The following is a 25,796-nucleotide window of genomic DNA, read 5'->3' as shown; positions in this document are numbered from 1 at the left end:
GTTCAGCGTAGAAATCTGCTTTTCTCCTGTCAGATGTGTTAGGTTTTATTTGTGTTGCTGTGTGCCTGATATGCATGGTTGTGGCCCAAGACCACGCTGTGCTAAGTGCTGTGCAAATAGAAGGTGGGGGAAATCCATGCAAATGCATTTAAAAACTGTGGTTTTGATTCTGACTTGATTGTGACTTATTATAGGAAATAGTGTCCTGTGCTGGGCATTGCAATATGAAAATTTCTTGTTAGTGGGAAATATGGCGTAACTGTACCTGCATTAGTAACCTTACTGCTTTGTGCAAAGATTCGTGATGCAGGAGCTAGGAACTTTAAAAGGAACTCTCCGTTAAAAGAAAAAAAAAGGAGATATGAGCTTGTTTACTTTATGCCTGAAAAAGGAAAAGTGCCACAGCAAAATTCTGTAGTTGTTATACATTTTGGGGATAAATAAGAATAATGTGGTGATGTCTTTATTTTATTTTATTTTAAGCAAGAAGGCTTCCAGGAGAGAAAGTTTCTAGGATGGTTTAATGGTAGTGCTTAGGTCAGAAATAAACAGTGTGGTGGTGTGGTTGTGTGTGTGTTGGGGGGGGGGTTGGTTGTTCAAGTGTCCTGACATTTCAAATGTTGAAGTCCTGATCTGGAAGCTTTCATATGATCTCCTACAGGTGAAAGAAGAACATGTTGCAGGTTTACTTTAAGACCTGTGATAACAGTGTACTCATAGTATGTTTGTGTGTACAGTGAACTAAGTACTTTTGAAAAAAAAAATCTTCATTGCGGTGGCTGACACTAAGACTGGTATTTGCCAAAGTCACTGACACATTGGCAGTTTCCCTCTATCCAGAAACGTAGAATGGAAAATGAGAAGTGTGTGGAATACCACTCTGAAAACAGTAAGCTAATACTGATTTCTAATGGCCATTACAACGTGTTATTTATGCTTTCAGAAGCCATTACTAACAGCAATTAGGGTCATTGGGAGTTCTTGTAAAGCAGCCATTAAACTTTTTCATTTTTTTCTTAATGAAGCTAATGTCAATGCCATTAAGAGTAAACAAGGAAGATACTTCATTCTGTAATGTATGTGGATATTTATGTTCTCATGATTTAAGTGAAAGAGCAGGTGCTGGTTGAGAGCTAATTAGTTTAGGTGTTAGCCTAGAGACAGATGATCATTGTCTTCTGTTAATGTGGGTGTGCTTGTGTAATTGCCAGTTGCTGTTAGATTAAAAAAAGAAGACAATATCCCCCATGGAATTAAAAAAAAAAAAATCTCTCTAAATTGAATTCTTAGGTTTATTCCTGGGTTACATCTTTGACTTGGATTTGACATTACAGAATTTATCAAAATAACTCATTTTGATTTTAATTGATTATGAAGGCTATAAAATATAGGCTGAAATACTTCACCCAGCGACTGCTCCCTCTCTCATGGTTTGCACTGAAGCTACATTTTCTCTTTCTGGAAAAGGATCCAGTCTACCTGGGTTTGTTTGGTGTTTCAGGTTAATAAAATATAATAGTCAAACTGTGCTGAGCATCTGCAGGGCTCTTGTATTGCAAATGTCATTTGGGACTACTTCTATATGGAAATATTTTTCTGTGTAAATCAAAGATTATTTTATTATCATAAGGAATCAACCTGGGAATTGAGGTGTGTGTAAGAGCAGATAGCCGGTGGAATTGGTGTTGTCTTCTAGGTTACAAAGAGCTGTCTGCTTCAGTGCTGCTTTGACTTGCCAAGGTGTGAGGGTCTGTATTCACTAGCTAGTGTGCCCCGCGGCTGTCTGTGCTACTCTCTTGGTTTTGGTTGTCTTTTGGGCTGGATTTGGTGCTCTGTGTGAGAGGCATCTGTGTTCACAAGCAGCTCCAAAGATTCAGGCATACTCTTAAAGTGGAGTTACAGACTTTACTTAAACCAAAAAAAGATTTCCATATGAAAACTGGGTCCTGGCTGAGCCAAAGATTGCTCTTTTCTTCTCTAATTAGAGTCCAGTCAGTATTCAAATTCTTAAATGCAGTCTTTGTAAAGCGCCTTTTGAGGACCTAACCAGTTCTTTCAAAGACAGAATACTGCATAAAGAGGGAGATAATATATTAAACTAGGTTTCAAGATGATTATTTGCTAAGCTGACAGGATGTTACAGTGTGAAATAGTTTGTAACCACTGTGCAGTTAGATCATCTTGTATTAAAATAAGGAAGTGCAACTTCTTCCTTAGATCATTACGGTAGATTTCATGAATAATCAATGTCTTGTGTTTGCTGAAAACATTTTATATTTTACGTTTTGAAAACAGTAAAGCATTGATCTGGGATTTCCTCATACTCTTATTTTAAAAACCGCAACATTTTCACCTGGAAAAAATGCTGTCTTAAAAAATTGGATTTTTATAACAGTTACCTCATAATAAATACCATTATCTTTGTTATTTCCAGAGACTCGCAAATGACTTTATTGCTGTTGCTTGCCTTTTGCCTCTTACACCATCCTCTCTTCCCGAGTCACCTCGAGTAGGATCCAGGCTCTGTCTTGTGGCACCAAGCAGCACGGCAGTCCATATAGGCAGGCAGAGGAGCAATCAGTACATTTGATCCTTCCTTTGGAAGTGTTTGTCTTTGCTTAATAAGCATAACATATAATAGTGTAAATATGCTTTAATAATATTTCCTGCACATCATGTGTAGGTTGCTACTGCTGAGTGTTTTCAGAGTTAGTAAAATGAAGGTGTAAAAGGTGAAATAATTTTGTCTAGGTTACTCAAAGATAAATGACAAAATTTAAGTAGAACATGGGGCTGCTGTTCCTTTTCTAATCAAGGCATTGATTTTCCTCAGTAGCCTGGAGCTATGACATGAGTTTGTGTCAGAATATATCCTTCAAACTTACTCATTTTGTGTGGCTTGTTTTCATCAGCATTTTTATAAAAATCAAATAAACCTCCTCTTCTGTGGCAACCAGGCTGCTGTTGATTTTTACAGCACAGGCCTTGCAGTTCAGAGGCTTCAGGTCTGTTGGTACTTTAAAGATGAAACAAAGTCAAAGCTGGCTCTTGTGTGATGCTCTCATGCATGTTTTTTCCCAAGAGCTTCCTTCACAGCTATCGGCCAAAATATACCTCTCTTTAACAGCTGTTCTATAATTCTCATTTCAGCGTTAAAAGTAACTTCTGGTTTGTAATTAGAGAGAAGGAACAAACAGGGTGTGTTTAACTTCTGTTTCTGGGCATAAAACTAAGTAACGCGTTCTAGTTAAAAACAGAAATAACAAAGATTACCAAGGCTGTAACTAAAAGCGTAAGTTGGAGAAAGGTGACAAGTTTCTTTGAATATGGCTGGCTGTTTCTGACAACTTCTCCCTGAAGTGCCCCAGTGCTATGTGTATGTCTGTGTTTGCTGTAGTGAATATGCGTTTGCTCTGCTCAGGTAGCTTGCAGGACCTTATTTTCAGTAAAGGTAGTTGAATGAGATAATTTTCAGACTCATTCTCCTGTGACCTGCATTGCAGTTTGCTTAAGAGTAGTGATAGGGCTTTGTACCATCTTCTCTGTGATGCCAGTACTTGTTTCTGCGAGTTGTCATTCAGCCCACAACAAAAGGAATGTGTTTTTCTGAGATGCTCAGCAAGTATAGCAATAAATTCCTTTTTTTTTTTTAACTATGCTGCCTTGCAAATGGCTGGTTATAAAGCCACAAGCATACCTTTGTAATATAATCAATATGAAAATGATTTAAAAGGACTTTGATGAAGTTGTAAGGTCTGATGGGTGCATGCTTTATTTCAAGGAAGGAGACGATATAGTGAGTGTTTTATTGGTAGATATGTGTAGAAAGAGTTTACATGTAGACTTTTTTTTTTTTAGTTTGTTACTTCTCACTCGGAAGTTTTGTTATGAGTAATAATGATTAGTTAGCATTTCAGTTAGTTGAATAAAATATTTCAGTAAGATGCTCTTCATGATGCTCTTCATTTGTAATATAGCCTGGGTTTTAGTCATTATTTACTTAATGTCCAGTGTGTGACGTTGAGTTTTTCTGCTTTATTTATTTATGTAAAAATACAATACATTCATACTAGGGCGTTCTTTTAAAGAACTAGTTGATGATCAAACTACCTAGCAGTGAGTAATTCTTACTTAGATACCATTTTCCATCCAAGTAACCAAAATGGTGGGGAAACAAGGGTGCCAATAGAAGGACAAATCACAGGGAAGGGCTGGGTAATGAGTGCAGCTGGGAAGGAGCTGTCAAAGGTGGATTCAAGCAGACTGAGCTCACTGAGGTTTATTCAAAGACAGCTGAAATTAATGGAAATAGGCAATAAAACTCTGATAATTTAAATGCCAATATTCTTAGCACCTGGCTCATGTCAACCTGAGTCCATCTGTTATGGTATTTCGGGCAGGACCTGCTTGCTGAAACAAGCACAGACTTAGGCTGTGGGGAAAAAAACAGATTGGGTCAAGTTGAGAAAGGATGAACTTTCTACTGGGGCTTTCCTGTGTGTCTTGCTACTGAGCTTATGTGGCACTAAATAAAAAAAAAAATACATTCCAGTAGCAGAACAGAATTTCGATTTCAATTTCCTCATTTGAAAGGAAGCTGGGGTATGGTTATAAAAACTTTCTCACTTCCTGACACTTTCTGCCTGATCTTCTGCTCCTCCTTTGCTGGCGTTTTCAGCCTGCTGCCATGAAGGCGGCTGCCGTTTCAATGCCAAGGAAAAAAACCTGTATTTGTGAGATCTGTCTCTTAGTGTATTCCAATAAATGTGTAAGATGTGAGAAATGTATGTAGTCATTACTAGTACATTTTAATCATGATCTGGGTTTTGAGATGAAAATTCTTATCAGGGGTAAAGCCTATAAATAATTCTAATACTTAATTGTGCAGGTTCTTACTGTCCTGCTTATTCTATGTGTACTAGTGTATGTAGGCCCTGTGCAGTTTTTTAGAGGACAGGAGAAAAACAGAGGCAAAGACTACTTCTGTGGGTTTATGACTTGTAGGTTACAGGCCTGATTTCTTTCAGTCCGCCACCAGAAGGGAGGGTGGGTGTTGGGTGTGTGAGCTCCGCTCCTGTCGGGTCAGGACTATCTGCGATTCCTCTCACGAGGGGGGAAAGGAGCAGGCGCAGCCCGGGCTGGAGCTGCGAGCCCGGGGCGCAGCCTGCCTGGGCGCTGGGGGGGAGCGTGTGCCCCTGGGTTTGACTGCCCAGGCAGCTCTAGGGCTGGAGCTCTGATGGAGCCTGGCTGGGTGTGAACCCTCTGGCAGTGGACTTTTAACCCCCCAAATCCTTTTTCTTCCTCTAGTGTTGACATAAGCTGCTAGTCTCTTCACGATCTGGTGAGCTGATTGAAGTTTGGGTGTTTTGGGCCCAATTTTGTTCTGTTGTGAAGTATCCATGTAGTTCATGAATTTAACATTTTTTTTTATTTTTTTTTTTTTTTTCAGCGAGGGTTTGTGTATTTACAGGAGGGCACAGCTGCTTTTGGGAATGTCCTGGGAACTTTAAATTCATTTCTGCTTACTAGTTTTGCAAAAATTACTAATGATGGCAGTGTGAAATTTTTTTCTTTTTTTTTTTTTTTCCTAGAAATATTCTTATATGACTTTGAATATAAACACAGGAGTAAGTGCAATGAAGGGTGTGATTTTTATGGTGCAGCTAAGCTGGTTCAATGAGCAGCTGTCACTGAGAGCGGGCAGCGCTGCTCGCTTCCTGCCCCTGGGCTCCCGCCCCTCCCTGGAGTCAGCTCTGGTGCTCATCTGACCTGCTGGTGAGCTGATTCATGGAACTAAGTGAGCAAAAAGCTACTTTTTTAATAGGCATTTTAATAAAGCATTTTTTTAAATCTGGGTTTGGTTTGTTTTTTTTTTTTTATCCCCCCCCCCCGCCCCCCCCTTGTAGGAACAGAACAGCCAGGCTAGAGGAAGTGGCAAAGAATGTGTTGTTGAACTTCTGGAGAGACAAGCGGGGATGGTTCCCTCCTCCGCGGCAGCTATACTGTGAAACTGTGCTCCTACTTATCCCAGTAATAAGTTATATTTACATGCTGGAAAAGTGACCTGGACTGTGTTTTGATTTGAGGTATTGCCAATTGAATTATTAGCCCAATTTCAGTACTTCTTAAGAAAGAGCTCTGCTCCTCTGCTTTCCTTGTACGGCAGGAAAAGAACATGAAAATATTTCACTGCAGTACTTTTTAAAAATCACCTAGAGTTTTTTGCAAGTTCCTGAGGAGTATCCTGGTTTGAATTTAGTAGCTTTTACTCTTTATTTTTAGTCTGCTAGTTGTAATACAAAACCAGTTTCAAGCCCCGGACTCCCTTTTTCCTCAGGATGCTGCACTTCTAAAATAAGGCAGAAGATGTGTTGCAGCACAATAGCAACTGTTGTGTTGGCATATATTGTCATTCACTTTAAGTGCAGTGTTGTTGCATGTAACATAATAATACAAAATTCACAGCCTTTGGAAGGTAGTCAAAACTAGGAGTTGCTCTGAGAAAGTGAGAACTTAGTAACAGTATAAATGCCACATTCAGCTTTCAAAGAAATAGGAAAAAAAAAACCAGTATAGTTAATTTGTGAAAACAGTTTGATGCAGTTCTTACAGCGCCACAGTAAGCAAAATTCCACACAGGCAGTTTTATTTTCCTCAGCGAGCTGATGTGTTGATTGCTTGCATGTTCAGAGCTCACATGCAGAGTTGTGGAACTTGATTTAGTGACACAGATTGTCAGCGTGAGCAGAACTGCATGTGGGTGTTAATTGCTTCTGGTCAGGTGCAGACTATAAATTAACAATGTTGCTAGATAAAGGAGATTGAATTGCAATTCACAAATAATATATTGGAAGAATAAAGGGGGAAATTTTGTTTTTAAAGATTCTGGGCAGATTTAGGCAAGAATTGAGAGTTGTTCTTATATTGCCTGTGTGTTTCATAACTGTTTATGAAGCATGTTTACACAGGGAATTTGGATGTAGTTGTAGCTAAACTGGTTTACCAGAGTAGCATTAAACACTTGTTTTAGTTGTTGAATTAATTTTTGTCCTACATTTGTGCAGGCTTTTGTATTTAGAAATGCATTCTGCTGTACTTATTTTTAACTGCATTATCCTGAAATACGGATCCTTAATCAGTGATGGTTAGACTTTTCCTGGAGTTGTCTACACTGCCAATAAAAATAGGTATATGCATATATAAAGATACTTATATGTGTATATGTATAAATAAAGAAAACTAACTAAAGTGTAATTTCTGGAGGCTACAGAATGTAAAAGATACTGTGCTTGTTTCTTTTGATTTTTCTGGATAGCTTCTCCTCACATTCCATGTATCAGTATCCCAGGCATCATTCTTTGGGTTTGTGCATTCACAAATGGGTAACCAGTGTTTTAAGAAGCACTTGCCAAAACAACCAAATTTATTACTTGCTGGTAAGTCTGAGGAGTGTCGGCTGTAGAAAGCGTGGGAAATCTGGGATTCAGTTAGTTTGCTTTCTCATTTAAACCAAGGCAAGGAGCAAGGCAGTGCTTCTCCAGTGCAGTGTATTCAGCATAGCTTTTGGCATGCTAAATAGTGTAGAGTTTAGTTGGAGTAGTTGGAAGGAGGGTAAGGTGTTGCAGTTCTTACATGCTATAAAAACATTCTCACTAGAAATAGAGGGGCTTTCAAGGGAGGGGGAAAAAGTGAGGGAGGAGGAGGAGGAAGGATTTCTTTAACTGTGGCACTGCCCTTACAGAAATATAATAACTGTAGGTTGCAGGCATAGGAGACCTAATTATATTGTGTAATAATACTGTAGTGGACCTAGGAGAAGCCTGTCCCAGTTCACAGTCAGGTTAGGCTAGTGATAATGTTGAGATGAGGACTCTGGAGGTACCAAAAGGGTGAAGGCAGCGTGTGCCTTCTGGAAACCTGCTGTGTTTTAAAAGCACTTTTGCATTCAGCTACCTAATGCATTGGAGATCATATTGTTCAGAAATATATTTTAGTTGCTGTGACCCGAACCCCACTCTCAGAGCAGTGGCCTAGCAGTGGGCAGGGGAAGCGTGCAGACTCAGCGCGGAACAGCTCCATCCCTCTTCTCAGTGTCATGGTTGAATTTTAATAATTTATCTTGTATGCTAGTTAGTGGTGTTACCTCCCTGATTTGTGCCTTCTCTGCAAGATACCGGCTAGCTGTATTTCTGTCTACCCCATATGTGAGTGCTTTAAGCACCTTGGGGTTCTGGGTGCTGCCTCTCTGGGCTTGCTCACTGAGCCTAGGCCTTGGGAACAGCTGCCCTGGACCTTAAAATCACTGCTGACCCTCTGCATCTATTTGATGTAAACTTTTCCAGAGTCCCATCAGCTAGGAGCACTTCACTCTTGGAGGCATGAGAGCTGACAGTCACAACAACACATGGGTAGTTGTGGGGGGAATTCTTAAAGCAGTTTTCCAGGTGATGCTGGAGATGGCGAGTCAGTGCAAAACAAACTGTGCTGCAGGCTGTTCCCTGAATCTCCCTTCCCTGTCCTGTTCTTTGGGATTCAGTTGATGCTCTTCAGGGTTCCCATGTCCCTGTTCCTGCACTTGACACCCCCAGCCCAGGCTTTTCCTTGCTCCCTGAAAAGGAAACAAGCAGACTGATTCTCTTGCCATTCGTTCTGCTGCTGTGTGACCCTCTGGTCAGCCCCAAACCCTTGGGTGGTCTGTTGCGTAGTTACCACACAATTTGAGTTCAGACCTGAAAAACTGGTTTTTATAGGCACTAACCACCTGTTCTGCTAGGGGACGGCCCAGGTCATTGTGGATGGTCTTTACAGATGTCTTGTTCAGCAGTGGAGCCTGAGTGCTGCTTCTCCCTCTGTGCAATGCCATGCAACCAGCCCTTCTTGTGTTCCCCTTCTTGAACAAAAAAATCTTACTTTTAAAGAGCATTAGCAATGTCCAGGTGAACTTCAGAATATGTATGTAAGTTCCTGTGATAGTCATAAGGAATTTGTGATTACAGAGCAGAGCTGCTTATGGTGGCATTGCTTCCTCACCCACTCTAGTGTTGGCAGTCAGGCTGTGTGTATGTCTTCTCACATAAACATATATTCTTACATCAGGGGAGCAACTCTAATTATGACTGTGCTGGTTTTTAGACAATAATTGGGCAGGTAACAGGTCTGCATTCTAACCCAAGAGGATGACCACACAAAATGTTTCCAGCGAACAATCTAAAATGCCATAGTTATTACCTGTGTATAATGTTATCCTGTATAAGGTAAATGTGAGACAGGTTTTGCTGCTTTCCTTTACAGGAGGCTATGAGTTCCTACATTGGCAGTTACTATGCAGATTTTATGTTATATTAATCCTCACATTTTAATTGATATATGAATAATTTATTTGTGTAGCTAGGTAGTTAGTTTTCTTTACCATAGCCTTTCTTTACTGTAGGCTTAAAAAAAAAAAACCCCAAACTTTAAATCTAGATAACGTGATAATTTGGACAGACTGTTTGTACAACACAAACTTCATTGTATGCTTTTTGTTTGGAAATAATACCTGTGTCAGAATGATTCCAAGATGTAGTTTTCTGTAGTTCAAAGATGCTTGGGATGTTTGCCAGTATTCCAATAAACTATTAATTATTGTCAAATCTTTCCTATGTTGATACGTAGCTAACAGGATGGAAAGGTAGGCAACAGTAGTTTGTTTTTGTTGTTTTTTTTTTTTTTTTTTTTTCCCCCTCTTTTGCCCCACCTGCCCTTTCTCTTGTTTTAAAAAAAAACAAGCCTTTTTTTTACAAGGTAGTAACCTGACGGGGAACACCCTCAAAACTGTAAGGCTCATCTTTCACTTGTCTTATGAATTTTGATCTATTTTTGGCCTAAGTTGAGTTTTTCTCTACTGTCAAGTGCTAAAAGCTTTGTTTAAAACACAATTTTGTGATTGAGTGTCTGCTAAAAATATCTGCTATCATTAATCTCCTGATAGAGCACTAACTTTGTGAGCAAGTAAGCCAAATCATTCGTATAACTTCTGTCCTGTCTTAATGGAGAAGTCAGTGAACTTTTAGGCACTTTCCTCGGGCCTATATGACTTATATTTTTACATATATTTCCCTATAATGAAATATTAAGTTTAGATTTCAAGCACACTAAATGAAGGAGTATATGGCTAGGATTATATGCTGTGCTTCTGGAATATGCCATATGGTTTTACATGGGTGCAGTTACCTTGCTTTTGTACTTAACTATAGCATGTTTGTTCAAGAGACTAATTTCTGAACAAGAACTAGAGGTACAGCCTTCTCAAAGTAGGAGTACTGACAAAAATGTCCACTTTTATCGATGAGCTTCCTGACTTTTCTTCTGTTTGACTTCTGCCAGAAAGAGAAGATACCTTATTTTGGATTTCTTGACCTGGATTTACTGTGCAGTCCGAGTTCCTTGATGCATCATTCACTGAATCGTCCCTGTTCCTTAGACTGACCTCTTGATCGTTTCTGTAGGGTCATAAAGAGAAAGTCCCTGCAGTGCTCGTAGGAGGAGCAGCCGTCAGGCCAGGTGCTGCTCCCAGTCTGTGAGGGGCAGGATCTGCCCGCGGCTCCGCTCTGTGTGGGCGCTGGGGAGGTCACACGCGGTGTGGTCAGGGGTCCTGGGGAGCCGGGAGGGCTCTGCCCCGGTGCTGCTGGCTGCCTTCACAGTATGAGAAGAAACATTAGAATCGCACACATATGTAGCAGTGCTTAATTCAGCATTCTTTATCACAGTTAGAACTTAAGTATTGCTTTTTGTTTAAATTACAGGTTTCTAAGTGCATTTTTGTGCTAGCTTCAAGGCTTCATCTGAACCGAGGAAGGAAACTTTAGGGGAAATTTGTAATCCAACAACACTTAAAAGAATTGATGTATTGATTAATATATTTGCTGTCATGAATATTATTTTCTGTAAGTCTTAATATTTATTTTTTGTGGATGACTTGAATCCTTGTTTTATATTCACAGTACAGACTTTTTTCCAGCTGTGATGTTGATAAAGCAGACATCTAGTATTCATAGTACATGTAAAATATCTCTTGTGCTTGGGATGCTTGATTTGCAGCTTTGATTTTATTGTATTCTGCTTCTTTTGTGCATCATCCTGTCTTAAGAATTCAGGTTTTCATAAATCACTGTTTTGGGTGGAGAGTTCAGTGAATGTTAGTTTCTGAGTTCATTGTCCCGAGCTGTTTTCTAAATATAAAAACATTTTCTTAATGCTTTTTTAATTTGTGCTTGATATCTGCTGTGGACAGATTGTTTCCCAATGGGATGGTTTTTTCTTTTAGCCCACTGATTTTTCTGGAACATGACTTGAACTGTTACTTTCTTGCAAATTTGTTATGTCTCCTGCCTGCACCTTTTTTTTTAAACTCCATCTAGGCTGAGAGTTTGTGTGAAAGATGGCCTTTATCTATGCTTGTCACTGAACATATTCAAGCAGTTGTATCTTTTTGTAAAAACACTGTGGAGCAGCTATAACCTTTTGAAACTTCAGGTTTGGCTGTTTGCTTGTATTTAAATTAAATTTGTTTTCTCATCTGTTTTTTATGCTTGTACGTGCTTATATGTATACTTGGCAAAGAGGTAGTGTTGAAATTATTGGTATAGTCCAACATACACGTTCCTGAATATATATATATATATCATCAAACAGTAACTGCTTACAGTAATTTTAAAGAATCAATTAGAATTTTTTAACAAAAATACATACCAGACATTTTCACTTACATTTTTGTCCTTTCCCTTCCTCATTTCTGACTTGTTGTGGTGTCTGTATGCCTGGCCTTAACATGGTGATAAAGTAGTAGAAGTCTGGGTGTAAACCAGTGTGTTATGATGTAAATATATGTTCATGTGTGTAATACATAGAGTAGGTAAAAATGTAGATGTGCCTGTTCGATGCGTGGTTTAGGTCACTGAAGGGCTGCACACAGCTTATGTTTTTCCTTACCCTGAAACATTTGTCTGTTAGCTCCTGGATGAAGAGGGCTGGCTCAGTGATAGATATGAATACAGGATTTGTCATATTGTGTGTTATGTTGTATTTCAGTGGTTTCTGCTTCATTTGTTACATTTTTGCCTTTGAGATACTTTCTCTTTCAAGCATCATGGTATTTCATAGTGAAAGTCAGTTAAATGACTTAATTTAAAACCAACAGAAATGTCTGAGGGAAATGTTTGTGTAAAAGTGGGGTTTGGATTTGTAAATACTTGGGGGAGTGTTATTTCAGAAACACTATGCACATGTGAATGTTTGTGGCTTTTTTGTTTCTGTCTCATTGGGAACTCACATGTCTTTCTGGACTGGTCATCAAATGCAAAAATACTTGGGCTTGAGATTTGCCTAGGGAAGGTGTGTAAGATAAGTAAAATATGTATTATGAACTGCAAAATGATCTCAAAATGATTGGTATTTTTTCAGTTTGTGTGTTTAACTCCCTTTTGACTAAAAGTCTGAGCTAAGCTTTTAAAACAGTTCTTTTTATCTTGAAACTCTGTCAATTGATCCTCCTCCCTTTCCTGCACTTGAATACAGATACTTTTGGTGTACATCTTGCCATGCAACAATTCTAAGCTGGAAGTAAAGAGCACTTCCCCACACCCCCAATATAAAATTACTGTTTTTTTAGGCAACAGACTTGAAGTGTGATTTAATGGTGGAAGCATAAACCTGGCAGTCACAAGATGTGTGAATATTGTTCATAGGGTGGTTCTAGCAAGTCAGACTTTTTTCTGGCTTTTTCTTTCTGCAAAATGTTGATAGAAATGTGCGTAAGGTTGTATTTACTTATCTTGGAGGCCCCCAGACAAAAGTGGAAAGCGTTCCGGACATTAACAGTAATTTGGCTGCTGGAAGTTGCCCAAAGTACTGGCAGTATGTTCTTGCTCTTGCTGAAAAATAAAGTAGCAGGTTGTTTTGTTGTTGCTTTTTTTTTAATAAGCATAAATCATCTTGGATCCTGCTCTGCAGCCTGTTGTGAAAGTCATCACTTCTAATAGCACAGTGCCCCAGGGACAGCTGTGGGGCATTGGCTGGCTCAGTACTGACTCAGAGCCTAAATCATTGACACTGCTCATCTAGAAAAATGATGCAATTATGACTCTCCTCCCTAGTCTCGGAAAGCATCTTGGATTTCCTTGTTCACAGCTCTGGTTTTCAGAGATGGGGTGAGTCTTCCCTGCTTGCATACAATTATTGGTGGCCATTGTTTAAATTCTTGAATATTTCTTGGAGATTATGGACTAGGTATAAGTAAACTGTTTAATGGCTTTTGTCAGGTGTTTAAATAGAGAATTACAGACCACCCTTGCTACTTGTTTAGCAAAGGCATTGAGAAGTGTGTTTTCCCCCAGGAAGTTGATCTTTTCTGTATCTGGCTCTTGCCTATCATCTCTCCAGGCTGTCCCTCATCTCAGGGCACACATGGGAGCACAGTTCTTTTCCCGTGCTGGCTGCAGCAGCATTTTCAGGTAAAGGAGCACCTTCCTGCTGCCCACGGAGCTGCGCTGCCCAGTCACTGACCTCGTCTGCCTCTTGGGCAAAAAGAAACAAAATCTAGGAGACACAAGTGGTTATTTTTGAGCTGATCTGACTGCATGTGGTCCTAGAAACAGTGACATGCAAATGATGAAAGAATGGTGTGGTGTGGTGACAAGATAGGAGCAAGTGGTGGGGAGGAAGAGGGGAAGAGGAGGAGAAGCTTGTTGAGCAGATATTACTGGAGAAGCCCCTGTTGCAGAGCCATAGCCAAGACCTGTGGGTTTAGTTGTTTAAAATGAGTAGCGGAAGTTTCCTCTCTGTTCATTAAACCAATTTAAACTCTGTGTAGGGAGGGTGGTGATTTATGAATAAACATACACTTACTGTAGCAGATACTTGTATTTGAATACATCTGTGGTAGTGATACCTCTCGCTTCACACACAGGCCCTTCCCCTATTATATTAGGGTTTGTTTGCCTGAGCAGTGAGTTATTTAGAAATAAGGAAGTGATGGTAATAATGCATGTGTCAGCTTGAACCATATGTAAAAAAAGTAGTGGTTGTGTTACAACTGCATGAAAGGAATGAAAGGAACTTCATGATTTCATCTACTGTTCTGTCTTGCCATTGCTCAGAGATACTGATTTCATTTGCTACTGAGAAAACTGGCATTAGATGGAAGATTTCCCCCTTCTGTAACTGAATTTACAGCACTGATTCACTGTGGTGTTTTTGCAATGGCCATGTCTGTCAGTGGGAGTTGAAGGACTGACATTCTGCTATCCTTAACATCAAGCATTCTTATTGAATTATATATTTATTTTTTTAAATAAAATAATATTGCACAGCAACTTAATTATTATTTTATGTGATATTTAAAGCCCGGCATTGCGCTTCCTGCCACAGCTGAACAGACACTCTCTTCCAGGGATTATAACAGTTTCTGGAAGTATGAGATGAAAGTCCATCAAAAGATTTAAGTGCCAACGAAGATATTTACTGTAACTTAACATTGTTACAGTCCAAAATTATTTGTGTCTTAGAAGCTTGGGACTACTATATTCCTAAAATGTCTTGTGAGTATTAATTTATTTTGCTGGCATCTTTTGTGGGTGGATGATGGTATTAGATCAGCTCCTTTGGGAGAGGAAAAAGGGATACCACGTACTTAGAGCCAGGCAGCAGGAAATCTGTGGGGGAGACAGAAGCTAGAAAACGGATTTTGAGTTCTTTGCTTTAACCACAGTTGTCGTTCTTCTCATACAGGGGCTAAGGGCTTCAGAGGGTTTAGAGGATTTCTATGTGCACAGGACAGAAAGACAGGATTACAGGCGAGAAAAATACCTCTGGAATTTATTATGCTTTAGCCACAGGATATGGTTATTGAAATAACGTTCTTGGGTTTTTGGCAATATTTGGATCTCAGGGCTGCTCTTAAACTGTGCTGAATGACTTCAGTGAAAGTTAAAAGTAATCAGAATTTTGAAAAGTGAGGAAATGGTTGTGACACTAATTGGATGGGTGTTTTGTGCTTTTGCAGGTGCTCCCTGATCCACCAGGTAAGATTTGGCCAGTGAACTATCAAGCCTGAGTTTTCTTCCCAGATCTGCTCCTGAGGTGCTTCGTAGCATGGGTTTTGGTTGAGAACTTTCCCTATGTCTAACTGATCACTTTCTACTTGTTTTTTTTATGTGGAATGTGAAGTCTTTTCATTGTGGGTTATATTTTAGGAAATTTACCAGCAGGTCAGATTTTAGAACTATGGCTGAAGTCCATTATTAGTTTGTATTTTGCTGGGGTATAGTGTTCATAAAAACTTCTTATTTCCTCCCTCAAGGTCAGAAGATAATCTTAGGGATTTTATTAATATTGTATAGTTTAATTATAGTTTCATTAAAGAATATTGCTTTTTCTCAGTTTTGAATGGTTACTTCCTAGATTGTAATTTCTGAATTTCTGTCACTTAATTTTTTTTGTCTCATTTTGACATTTGATCTGCTTATAGGTGAATAGTTGAAGTCCACTGTTGCATTATTAGTTTGACACGTTTTCCATCTCCTTTGGTTGATCCTATAGGGTTTAAACGCTATGGTGTTTTTAATTCAGGCTAGTTTTGGTATAAATGCCTGTCACTAACAACCCTGTCAAGGTATGCATGTAAAATAGATACTAGTGTGAATACGCTGAGATAAACAGAGCTTCAGATAGACCCGTGCTGAGTTCTCACAGAGCTTCCACTGAAGTTGAAGAACTGTAGCTGCAAGAGCAGAGACCATGTATCCTTTGAAACAGCCTTGTAATAATGTTTCTGTCATTGCATTTGTTTATTTTAAAAAGTTGCAATTTTAGATATGAAATTGTATAATTATAAACTCCAGTTTCCGAATTTCGTAATTAACTTCTTGTACCAGGTAGAAAACCCCTAATTACTGAAACTGAAAGCCACTCTATCAGTGCTACATAACCTTTAGACCTGTCAGAACAAGAAAGATTGGACCAGAAGCTCTTGGAGAGCATTACATTTAAGATTGGCTCTGCATGTGTACATTTTTACTTCAAACTTCTCACATTCATGTATTAATTAGATATTACTCCCAAGAGGCCAGAAATCAGTCTTTGTGTAAAAATTCCGTTTTCTAGGTGTATCCAGCAGAGGATCTAATTTCATGTCAGTTTATAAGACGGTAGCCAAGTTCAAATGCAACAAGAGGTAAAATGAAGAAGGGAACTGAAGACTGTTCAGTGAGTTGTAACACGGTCAGAATGCTCCTTCATGTTGTAGTTCAGGAAATTTAAGAAGTCTTTTATGGTAGAAATCAATACACTTTTGACTCTTCTTGTGATTTTCAATGTAATTTTGAAGGTGGAATGGGAGAGGAAGTAGTGCCAGTTTTATCTAATATTGTTTGACTTTCTTTTTTGTTCGTGAGCATTTATATTGTTTGTATAATAAACTGTCTTGGACATTTCTGAATAAAATAAACTTTCAGCATCAGTTCAATTTATATTTCCTTATACTGTCATTTAGGATAACATGGAAGTGATTTTTAGAAGATTTGTAAGTGTTAGCCAGGCAGTAAAGCAGAAAGAAGCACCTTTAGTATTTGTAATAGCTTTAGTTTTATTTATAAATCGTTGTTTATTTTAAAAAGATAATATGAAATAGATTTTAAACGTTTCTGAAAAATATTGAGAGTTCTTAACTATGGACTACATGTATCTGAGGAGGGTATAATTGTAGCAGTCATAAAATGGTGTCTGAAGGATCTGCCTGTTAAGATATAGTTGAAATATAGCACAGTATTTTAATAATACAAATCACGTTTTTGTTTTAAAATACTTTTGTTCAGTTACAGTTATTGTAATGAAATGCATTTTTAACGGATTTGCTATAAAATACTTCCAAATCTGTACTGGGTACACATTATGCCACTATTTTGTCCCAAAAGACATCAAATGTATATTAGTATTTCAGTTCCAAATTTTTGTTAGTGAAGTCACTCAGAAATTACATAAGAGATTTCCTGTAAAATATTTCACTTCTCAGTGTAAATGTGATTAATTTGAACTAAATTAGGGTATTTCTACAATTGTAGGTATTCAGGATGGGCATTCAAATTAGGGCTTCAGCAGTATTGGTGTTGCTGTTATGCCTACTAGCAGGGTAAACTCTCAAGAGCAGTGGCAACTTTATACTTTTAAGTTAATAAATAAACTGAGTAGATAACCAGAAACTGTTGGTGCACTGCAGTGTTTCTTGGCAGAGGTTTGTGGAGATGTCCACCGAACCAGTCGGAAAGTCTGAGTAAGGGTAGTGTCAACACTTTTGAAAATAGTAGTCAAAGTTGTTATTAATAGTAACTTCTATTTACGTTTAAAAAATGATGTTGCTGGTCAGAATACAAAGTATATATCATAACTGGATCAAAAGAAAAAAGTGAAGGGGTGCTGCTTTTTTGAAAAAGTAATCAAAACTGATGTGAACTTCTGTGTAACTTCCATAACCACAGTGAAATCTGGATTGCCACAATTTATTTAATGTGCTGGTGAATGATCAATGAACAGATGTCTTGAATAAAACTGGGAGGAATCAAACAATTTTGCAAGTCTTTGCTCTAAGCAAGTCTTACATTTGGTGAAATATAATAGATCTGGGATTTCATAATACAAAAATAATCCATGTTTCCATTCTGGAGTTTTTGTTATGTGAAATTTGTTGTTTCTTGAAGCTAATGAAATCTCCCTAAAACTAATCAAGAACTAATGTCATATCTTCCTCTTCTTTGTGCACTAATACTCTAAACCTAAAACAAAGGGAGAATCTTCAAAATAGTAATAGACAGAGTTGTTACTAAGGAGCAAAAGGAAAACCTTTTTTTAATACTGTAGGGTTTTTTTCCCACTGTTGACCAGTTTTAGCTTGATAAAATTTAGATACTTTTTTTAAAAAAAAAATCACAACAAAGCAGATCTGTGCTGCAGGTGCAGGATTGATCCACCAGCTCAATACTACGCAAATAACAATTTGCTAGGTGTGAAAAGCGACTGCTGTTATAGCAGCAAGGTGCAGTGCTCATAATGTAACTGGTTAAATGTTCTTCAGTCAAAATGAAAATGGCCTGCAAGTTGTTGCTAGGGAAATAGGTGCCTGTGGTTAGTGTTGAATGCAGAGAAGTTTGTCTGTGTTGCAGATCAAAAAATGTCTCAAAGTACTTAGTCTGTGTATCACTTTACTTCCGGAAACTTGCTGCTTATCAGCAAACTGGTCTCTGTGCCTCTGAGGAGCTTCAGTTACAATATAGAGAGAATCTTCTTTTTTTTTTTTTTTTTTTTTTTTTTTTTTTTCCCTCCTTCTTTACATTTTTGATATTTCTCGCACTTGTTACCTTTGTTTATAATGTCTGTATGATAAGTAGTATACTGTCAGGATCTGATGCGGAGAACACTTGTGGGGGAGCAGCTTGATCCCTCTGCAACTGAAGTGAATCTTGCTGAAACCAGGACTAACTGTTTATTGAGGGCTCTGGCAAAAAATATGTTTTTAGGCACATCTTTAAAAAAAAAAATAAAAAAAAAAAAGTGAAACTTTGTGAATTTGGCATAGTCCTTAAATAATTCTCTAAAACCTAACTGGTACATTGCAAGTATGAATTACTACAAATACATATGTTCATACACTGAAAACAAGAATTCTAGGTCCTTGGGCTCCTTTTCTAAAATCTCTGGAGAGGGTTGTTTCTGGGATGATTTTAAAAAACTGTCATAATATATTTTTCTACAAGGCATTATAAAATTTCTGGGACACCCTAACTTTATGGGCATCCTACCCTTTTTCCCAACTGAATACTGGTCAGCTGCTGCCCAGTATTGCTCTCCAGGCAGCACTACTCTATTTTAAAGGAATGTGAGGCATCTCTGCTGGTTACCAGGGACTCATCCTTAATATGGGATGCTTAATAAGGTGAAAGTAAAGCAACAGCTTATTTAGGCATTCCAGATTGAACATGTAGCAGAGGTTAAACGAAGTCTTATCATCTCTGCTTTTACATACACACAGGCACAGCAGATTTGTATCTGCCTTTTCAGATGAACTCTCTGAGATGTCTTACTGTTTTTTCCTCTCATCTATCTCCAAGGCTGCCAGAAGACTGTCAGGATCTTGACCTTTTTCTTCAGAATACTCTCCAGTTTCCACCTAACTTTTATAAATACTGACGCTCGTTGGGATTTGCTAGGTGGAGCTAACTCCTGGCCAAGAGGTAACGGCACTTGGTCATAACTGTCCCAGGGCTTAGGTACAAACTGGACATTTAACCTACTGTGACAGAATGGAGTGCCTGTTTTGAGTGGTGATTAAAGTAGATTGTTTATCCTAGCACATGTTTAACAAAATATTGCTATAGGTATATTTGAAGTCTTTTTGCAGTGAAATACTTTGTATGCACTCTGATGTTTGTGCCAGATTATTTGACAGTTTCACTCATCTTTCCGTTTCCACAGCAGGTCTCTAGTAGAGGGAGCTTTGGGGTGAACAACAAAGTAGATGTTGATATGTTCCCTTCCCAGCACAGCTATTTAACTTGTATCAAGTTCTTACTTCCAATTTACTGCTCTGGACCTCTTCTCCTCTGGCTCATTGTTTCAATGCTACTGTAAAACCATCTACACCCCTTCTTGGTTCCTGTCCCCGGTGAGTGTGTACTGGATTCCAACAATGAATAGTGAGCAACCATGCCTCCTACTGGTGCCTGGTACTTCTTTGGGATCTTGTCATATCTAAACAGTTGTTCCCATGATACACATGAAGATGATAAAGTAGGAAGAGAGGAAGACAAAGCCAAGACCTGTTATGTGTGGTATGGATTCCCCTACCAGAGAGCTGGTGCGCTAAATTCAAGGGTGGTAACCTGACCATGTCTTCTGGTCATCTGCCTACCTGGAGATACAATTTTCTGTTCATGACATCCTAGGAATGTGCCTTTTTGCCTTTCTCATGCTCCAAGACAAGCAAACCTAGTGGGCAGAATATCTTCATTTCCATACTAGCAGTAGATAGTCTGTCCAGAGCTACAAGGTGCAGTGAGGGAATATGGTTTTTTTGTCTGGTTTTCCTGACATATTGTCATATTCACGGATCTGTGATCCAAATGAACAAATAATATTTTATGCTGGTTTGAATTATACATTGTTTTATTCAAGTTTTTCTTCTTGTGGTGATATTTTTTTTTTTTTAAAATTGTTGATATTTGATCATGAGTGTAATAAAATTTACTGAAAAACTTAGGGCTTTCATTATCAAGAATGCTGTAAAAGTTAGTAAAACATTCTTCTCCTGTTTTTACTGGAGTATCCTTTACTATCGCACAGGCCTTGCTTGAAAAGCACTGGGATCAGTTAGCAGTAATTATGATGCCTCTCATCAGTCTTCAGCCGCCTTCTTAGACATTTCCACCTATGATTAAGTATTTCAGTCAAGTTACATTTGTGCTGCAGCTTGCCGCAGTCTAGTTAAGTACTCTTTCTTCTGTTGATTGCTTGGGTAAAAGGTTCATAATATGTGGAGATGGAGATTGAGTATTTTTAATTCCTTGAACTATGAGGGGAAGAAATAAAAGCATTGTTAATTCTTACAGTGGTCCTTAGAGTAAAGATTCCCTGTCTTGTTGCAGGTTGCTGTGTGTGATGCATCAAAAGATTGTCTCAAGGATCATACTTGAGTGGGCTGCACTCATTCTACCGCGGGCATTTCAGAATGATCGGACTGTAGCAGAGTGGAGAAATACGACTTTTGCTGATGAATCCTGTGTCCTGTAATGGTGAGCAAACAAGCATGTGTGTTCTATCAGTAGGCTCAGTAAGATCTATCAGTAATAAGTCTCATAAAACCCCAGAGTAATCTGTTATGCACAGCTCAGTGTTACAGTCCAGGTAAAAAGTGTTTTCTCAATGGCTGCACACAGCCCTGGGGGTTGGTTAGATACTGATCAGTGATAACCTTCACTAGGGTAGTGGCTGCATACTTTGCTATTTTGAAAAATTCTGTGGACTTCATGTCACTCTGAGGCAGTAACTGCATAGCTTTTTAGAAAAGTGACTTTTGTCATATCCTGAAGTTTTGCTATGACTATTGTATTATTTCAATTTTTTTATATTAACTAGTTCTGTTTTAATATTAGTTAAATGGACTTAGTATCAGCAAATCCAAAGGATAAAACTGCTTAAGGAGAATTTAATTTAAAAGTATATGCTTCATTTTGGCTGTTGCCAGGTGAGATACTCAAGTTTCCCTTGGCGAGTCAGTGCTTTACATGGTTCAGGTTTCCAGTAGCCTGTTGGAGTTGGGAACAGTGGGGCTGGCTGTCAAATAAAGCTTTGAAAACAGTAAGATGAAACAAGAAGAATTATAGTGATTAGATCTGTGTTCAGACATTCCTTTATCTTAGTAGACAATCAAAATTCAGTGTGGAAAAAAAAAAAATCCAGTGAGGCATGTTGATTGTCTTTGGAAAGTTCTCACTGTTTCTGCATGGCTTGGCTCTTTCTGTGATCCAAGAGAGCTTATCCAGGCACTCATGGATGCTTGGCTCAATGTGGTGTGTCTTCTGGATCAGTAAAAAATACATATACAACTCCTAACAATTTTGAAGTGTGTGTTGCTATCAAGTGGGACTGAAAATACAAGATTTCAGAGGTTTATAACCCACTATCATTGTTTTATTTCAGAATGAGTCCACAAATGATCTTCCCTAAACCCAGTGTTACGTTTTGGGAAACGTTTTAAAAAAACTGTGTGTGTCTGCTGTTATGTCCTGAGGTAGGGTATGACTGTAGAAACAACGCTTCTATTAGAAGCGTAGGTATGTCTCCTTGATGGTGTTTTTAATATTTAATCTACAAGGGCGGGAACTTCCTTATTGCAAGTGTTAGTTTTAGTTTTTTTGGCTGTGAAGTACGGATGTGGTGGTGTAACAAATGTTATGTGGTTGACATGTGAAGAAGTTTGGGGAACATTAAAATTCCCTTGTAATAAATAGTACATAGAAATAAAATTTCAAAATTACATACTTGATAGGATTTACTCTTGAAGTACTAGTTATTAAGTAAAGGGGGGATTGGATTTAATTCATTTTCTTCCTCTCCTCGTTTCATAAATAGTATGAAGGCTTTGCTTTCTTAAACTTAAAGGGCATTAAATGCCTTAACGAAAATATTTTTACTGTAATATCACCCTGCAGTACACTGCTCCAGGTACTGATGCACAGTCGTATTCCTTACGTTGTCCATCTCTTGGCCTTGGCCATGACTAACATGTCAATTTTAGTTCATCCAAAAAATTAGAGACTGTGGAAAAAAAAGCCAAAGAAACCAAAGTTGTTGACATCGGTGCATTAGTTGAATTTCAGCTGCCCGTATGTATTTCTACTCAGTTTAGTAGTGTGGAAGTTCTGTAGATAGGAGAGAGAGGGTTTTATCTTTGAGACTCCTTCTTTGGTTTACTGGTTTTAGTTGGACTGAACCTAAATAGCAAATGATTTCTTACCTTGCTCAGGACAGATTTTATCTTCTCCCCACCCATAGCATGGCCCTTATCCCTTGACATATTATGATTGCACCTGTTCTGTGCAAATACACTATTTACCCTAGAGGTAAGAAAGATGCCTTTCTATGTTGACCTGTAACACTCCCCCTAAATGAGACATGGAAAAAATAAGAGTAATGTGTGATGCCCGTTACACTCCTGTTCACAGTGATCTTTTTTGGTTACTTTTTTTTCTTTTTGAACATCTGTTGGCATACCTAGCTAGAGTTAGAAGAGTCAAGTTACGTCCTTGTACTCTGACTCTGTCACATCAGCAGTCTGTGCTTCTTGATTGTTTTAGTCTGATAGAAAAGCTGAGGCATATTTAAAGTACTGCTTTACAAATGAGAGATTTCATTCTAGATGGAATTAAGTAGTTATATTGAGCTTAGGAAGTCAGCCTGAGCACTTCTGTTTGCCGTATGCTTATAATTCTGTATCCTAAGTAATAATGTCTGAAAAAAACTTGACAGTTTAAACATACCTTTCCTGAAGTGACTTTTTTTCTTATTGCTGATTTCAGTATAGGCAGAGTGTTACCTAGTGTAATACTTCTTTTTTTTTTTTTCCTTAAAAATCCCTGATATTTTCAGATTTTTTTTTTTTATTTCTGTAAAAATCAGGGGTATTCCAGCAGAAAATATTGAAGCTTACACACACCCTATTCCTAGCTCATCTGAAAACTGTTTTTCCTCATAACGTTCAAGTTAAATATTCTGTGTTTCAGGAGATTTTTTTCTTTCAGTTTATATAGCTTAATACTGTGGGGTTTATTACTATAAATAACTGCGCAAGCATTCTGGTTTTGATATAACTAAACAGAAATTACACAACAAAATCTGGGGCTGCTGTTTTCAAAGACTTGAATTTTAAATAGGTCACTGAAAACTTAGTGTAAGTGGAATATTGACTTTTGCAGTGGTAAGTTCAATTTTAAACCAGCTAAAGTCAGAACATCTATCTGTAAGATGTGACAGTGAGTCTGGGAATCATGAAATAATCACTCACCTTGGACTTTGAAAGATGCAAAGCACAGCTCGATTCCCTTCTGGTGTGATATATCTTTTTACACCCTGGAGTTTGCTGCTTATGAAAATCAGTATTATAAAAGGACTTTTTTTTCTTCCCTGCCCCCGACCCTGCTGAGCCAGACCCAGCAGTTAATTATAAGACTTAATAGATTTGTTGGTTGAACCATCATGTGTTTGCACAAAATACTGCATTAGAACAGTAGTAAGCCCTCCCATATAATTCAGTTGCACCAGTCTGGTTATATGGATACTTCTTTCTTTTTTACTGATGTAGTTGGTGAGCTAGTCTTAAATGACACATTTTCAGTTTCCTGAGCCATCTTCTTTCACCACTTTTCTGTCCTACCTGGATCAGTAGCATAGAGATTTCTTTCTGTGACTGTAAACTGTTTCTTCAAAGCACATCCTGTAATAGTGGTTGTATTTAAAAAAGAGCAACAAACCTCCCAACTCTAGAAGTGATATTATTGGTATTCTTTTTCTTAGGCTGTGAACCAGTGTGAAGTGATGAGTCAGTTTAACAGCTCACTGTTGCCCTTGCTTTCCTATTTGCGGTTTGCCTTTCCTTTCCAAACACTGGGCCAGCGCTGGAGCTCATCTATACCTCTGCTAGCTGTCACACTCCACCAGCCTGACAGAGAAGTGACCTGCCAAAACCAGCTTTCTGTTGTATTTGGTGACCAGGCTCTGAAAAGAGCCCGGCGGGTGCAGGAGCCGGGTGCCCGGGCAGGCAGGCTGTGCAGCTGGCCCAGGATGGGGGGGTTAGGGGAGGGGGGGTCCATCTGGGTGAGGCCTCCTCCTTTGGGTGGCCTGGGCTGGCTGTTGGGCTCAGGTCTTCGTGAAACCACAGCCTCTGTTGTTTCACCTCTTCCATTTCTACTAGTGCCTGAAAAACTGTTTTCAAATTACACAACTTGTTACTCCTATATTAAAGGCTGTTGTAGAACAAATGTCATGAGAAGAAGCAATGTACTGAAATAAGAATGTGAATAAAGAAAGCTCAGTTTCAACTCTTTATTTGCAGTATATTTAGCACTACCATTGCTGTGGTTCTCGGTGTTGAAGAGCACAGGCTAGGTGATGTAGTGTTGTGTTTTACCCTGATTGTTCTGACTTGTGGTGGAATTTCTTCTGCCTCTTGTTTGGTTTTGTTTTGTTTTGTTTTCTTGTTGTTGTTGTTTTTCCAAATGACAGACTACTTTTTTGTATTGATTTGGCTTTTTTATGTAAATATAATTTTGAGTGGTGATGTGTTGAAGTGGGTATGCCCACCTTTGGTAAGAAAATAAAAGGTAAATATAAGTAAGATTCTTCTGTATTGCAGGGGGAGCTCTTCAGAAATTAAATGTAGTAAAGGAAGGTGAAATTTTGCATGAAAACCTTCAAAATATATTAAAAAAATAACAAACAGGCTTACCTTTATAAAGAAACATAGCTGGGTAAGTAGTATTTACCACTGCTAGCAGACAGATCACTGAAAGCACATCTGTTCTCCATATAATATTTTTGTGTGAGTAGAAAAAACTAGGGTGACTGCAGGCTAGCATTTGAAAGCAAAGTCTAAACGGAAGAAGTGTTGTCTTCAACATGAATGGTATTTCCTGTGGTGTACATTTGGATTGCTAACGTTCATTTCCTAGACCAAATTAGTTGTGGAGTCCACTGGACTGGAGATTATTTTTGCCTGAGATTCATAATTCATCTACTAATACTTAATTATTCTACTGGATGTTTATAGATTCCTGATTCCCTTTTAATATCTGCTAATGGGTAATTACAGTCAGCAATCATTCTTGTCATGCTAATTGCTACAGTAATTTTAGAAACACTGTTGTCATATGTGTGAAACAAAAGATGGAATGGAAATCAAAACTGTACCTTCTGTCTTTGGTGCTGTAGTAGTTAAAGATGGAAAAACTGGTTCTGCTTGCTTTTGTGCAGCAGTTACTGAGAGGAATAAGACAACGTATATCACTTCACTTGGTTCTTGCTATTAAGGTTTGTTTTAATATTTCATGGGTGAGACTGCTTTTTAGTAAACAGGCAGCTTTAGGTGCGCAGCACTTGAGTCCTTGGCAAATGAACAGCTAAGTGAAGAAATACTTTAAAAATTGTTCAGGCTGCTACTGTGGATGTGTTTGTACATCAGTAGTTTTGAAATTAAGAACAGAACCTCAACATACTTG

General features: G+C 38.4%; 1 protein-coding gene across 3 annotated transcripts in view; it reads left to right on the top strand.

The window, feature by feature from the left end:
* ADCY7 (adenylate cyclase 7) overlaps nucleotides 1-25,796 on the top strand; it is a 68,261-nt gene that overhangs the window by 925 nt on the left and 41,540 nt on the right. For 2 of the 3 annotated variants that reach the window (XM_042797417.1, XM_032998186.2), the window contains exon 2: nucleotides 20,670-20,816. The gene's annotated coding sequence lies outside the window, so the exon portion shown is untranslated. Of the gene's footprint in view, nucleotides 1-14,428; nucleotides 14,577-15,040; nucleotides 15,060-19,136; nucleotides 19,260-19,500; nucleotides 19,691-20,669; nucleotides 20,817-25,796 lie in introns of all 3 variants that reach the window. The other variant, XM_042797416.1, reaches the window with a different exon arrangement.

This window comes from Tyto alba, unplaced genomic scaffold (genome assembly GCF_018691265.1).
Source record: "Tyto alba isolate M040663 unplaced genomic scaffold, T.alba_DEE_v4.0 Super-Scaffold_26, whole genome shotgun sequence".
Taxonomy (NCBI): Eukaryota; Metazoa; Chordata; class Aves; order Strigiformes; family Tytonidae; genus Tyto; species Tyto alba.
Note: the sequence above shows the minus strand (reverse complement) of the source record. Positions and strands in the feature narration are given on the sequence as shown.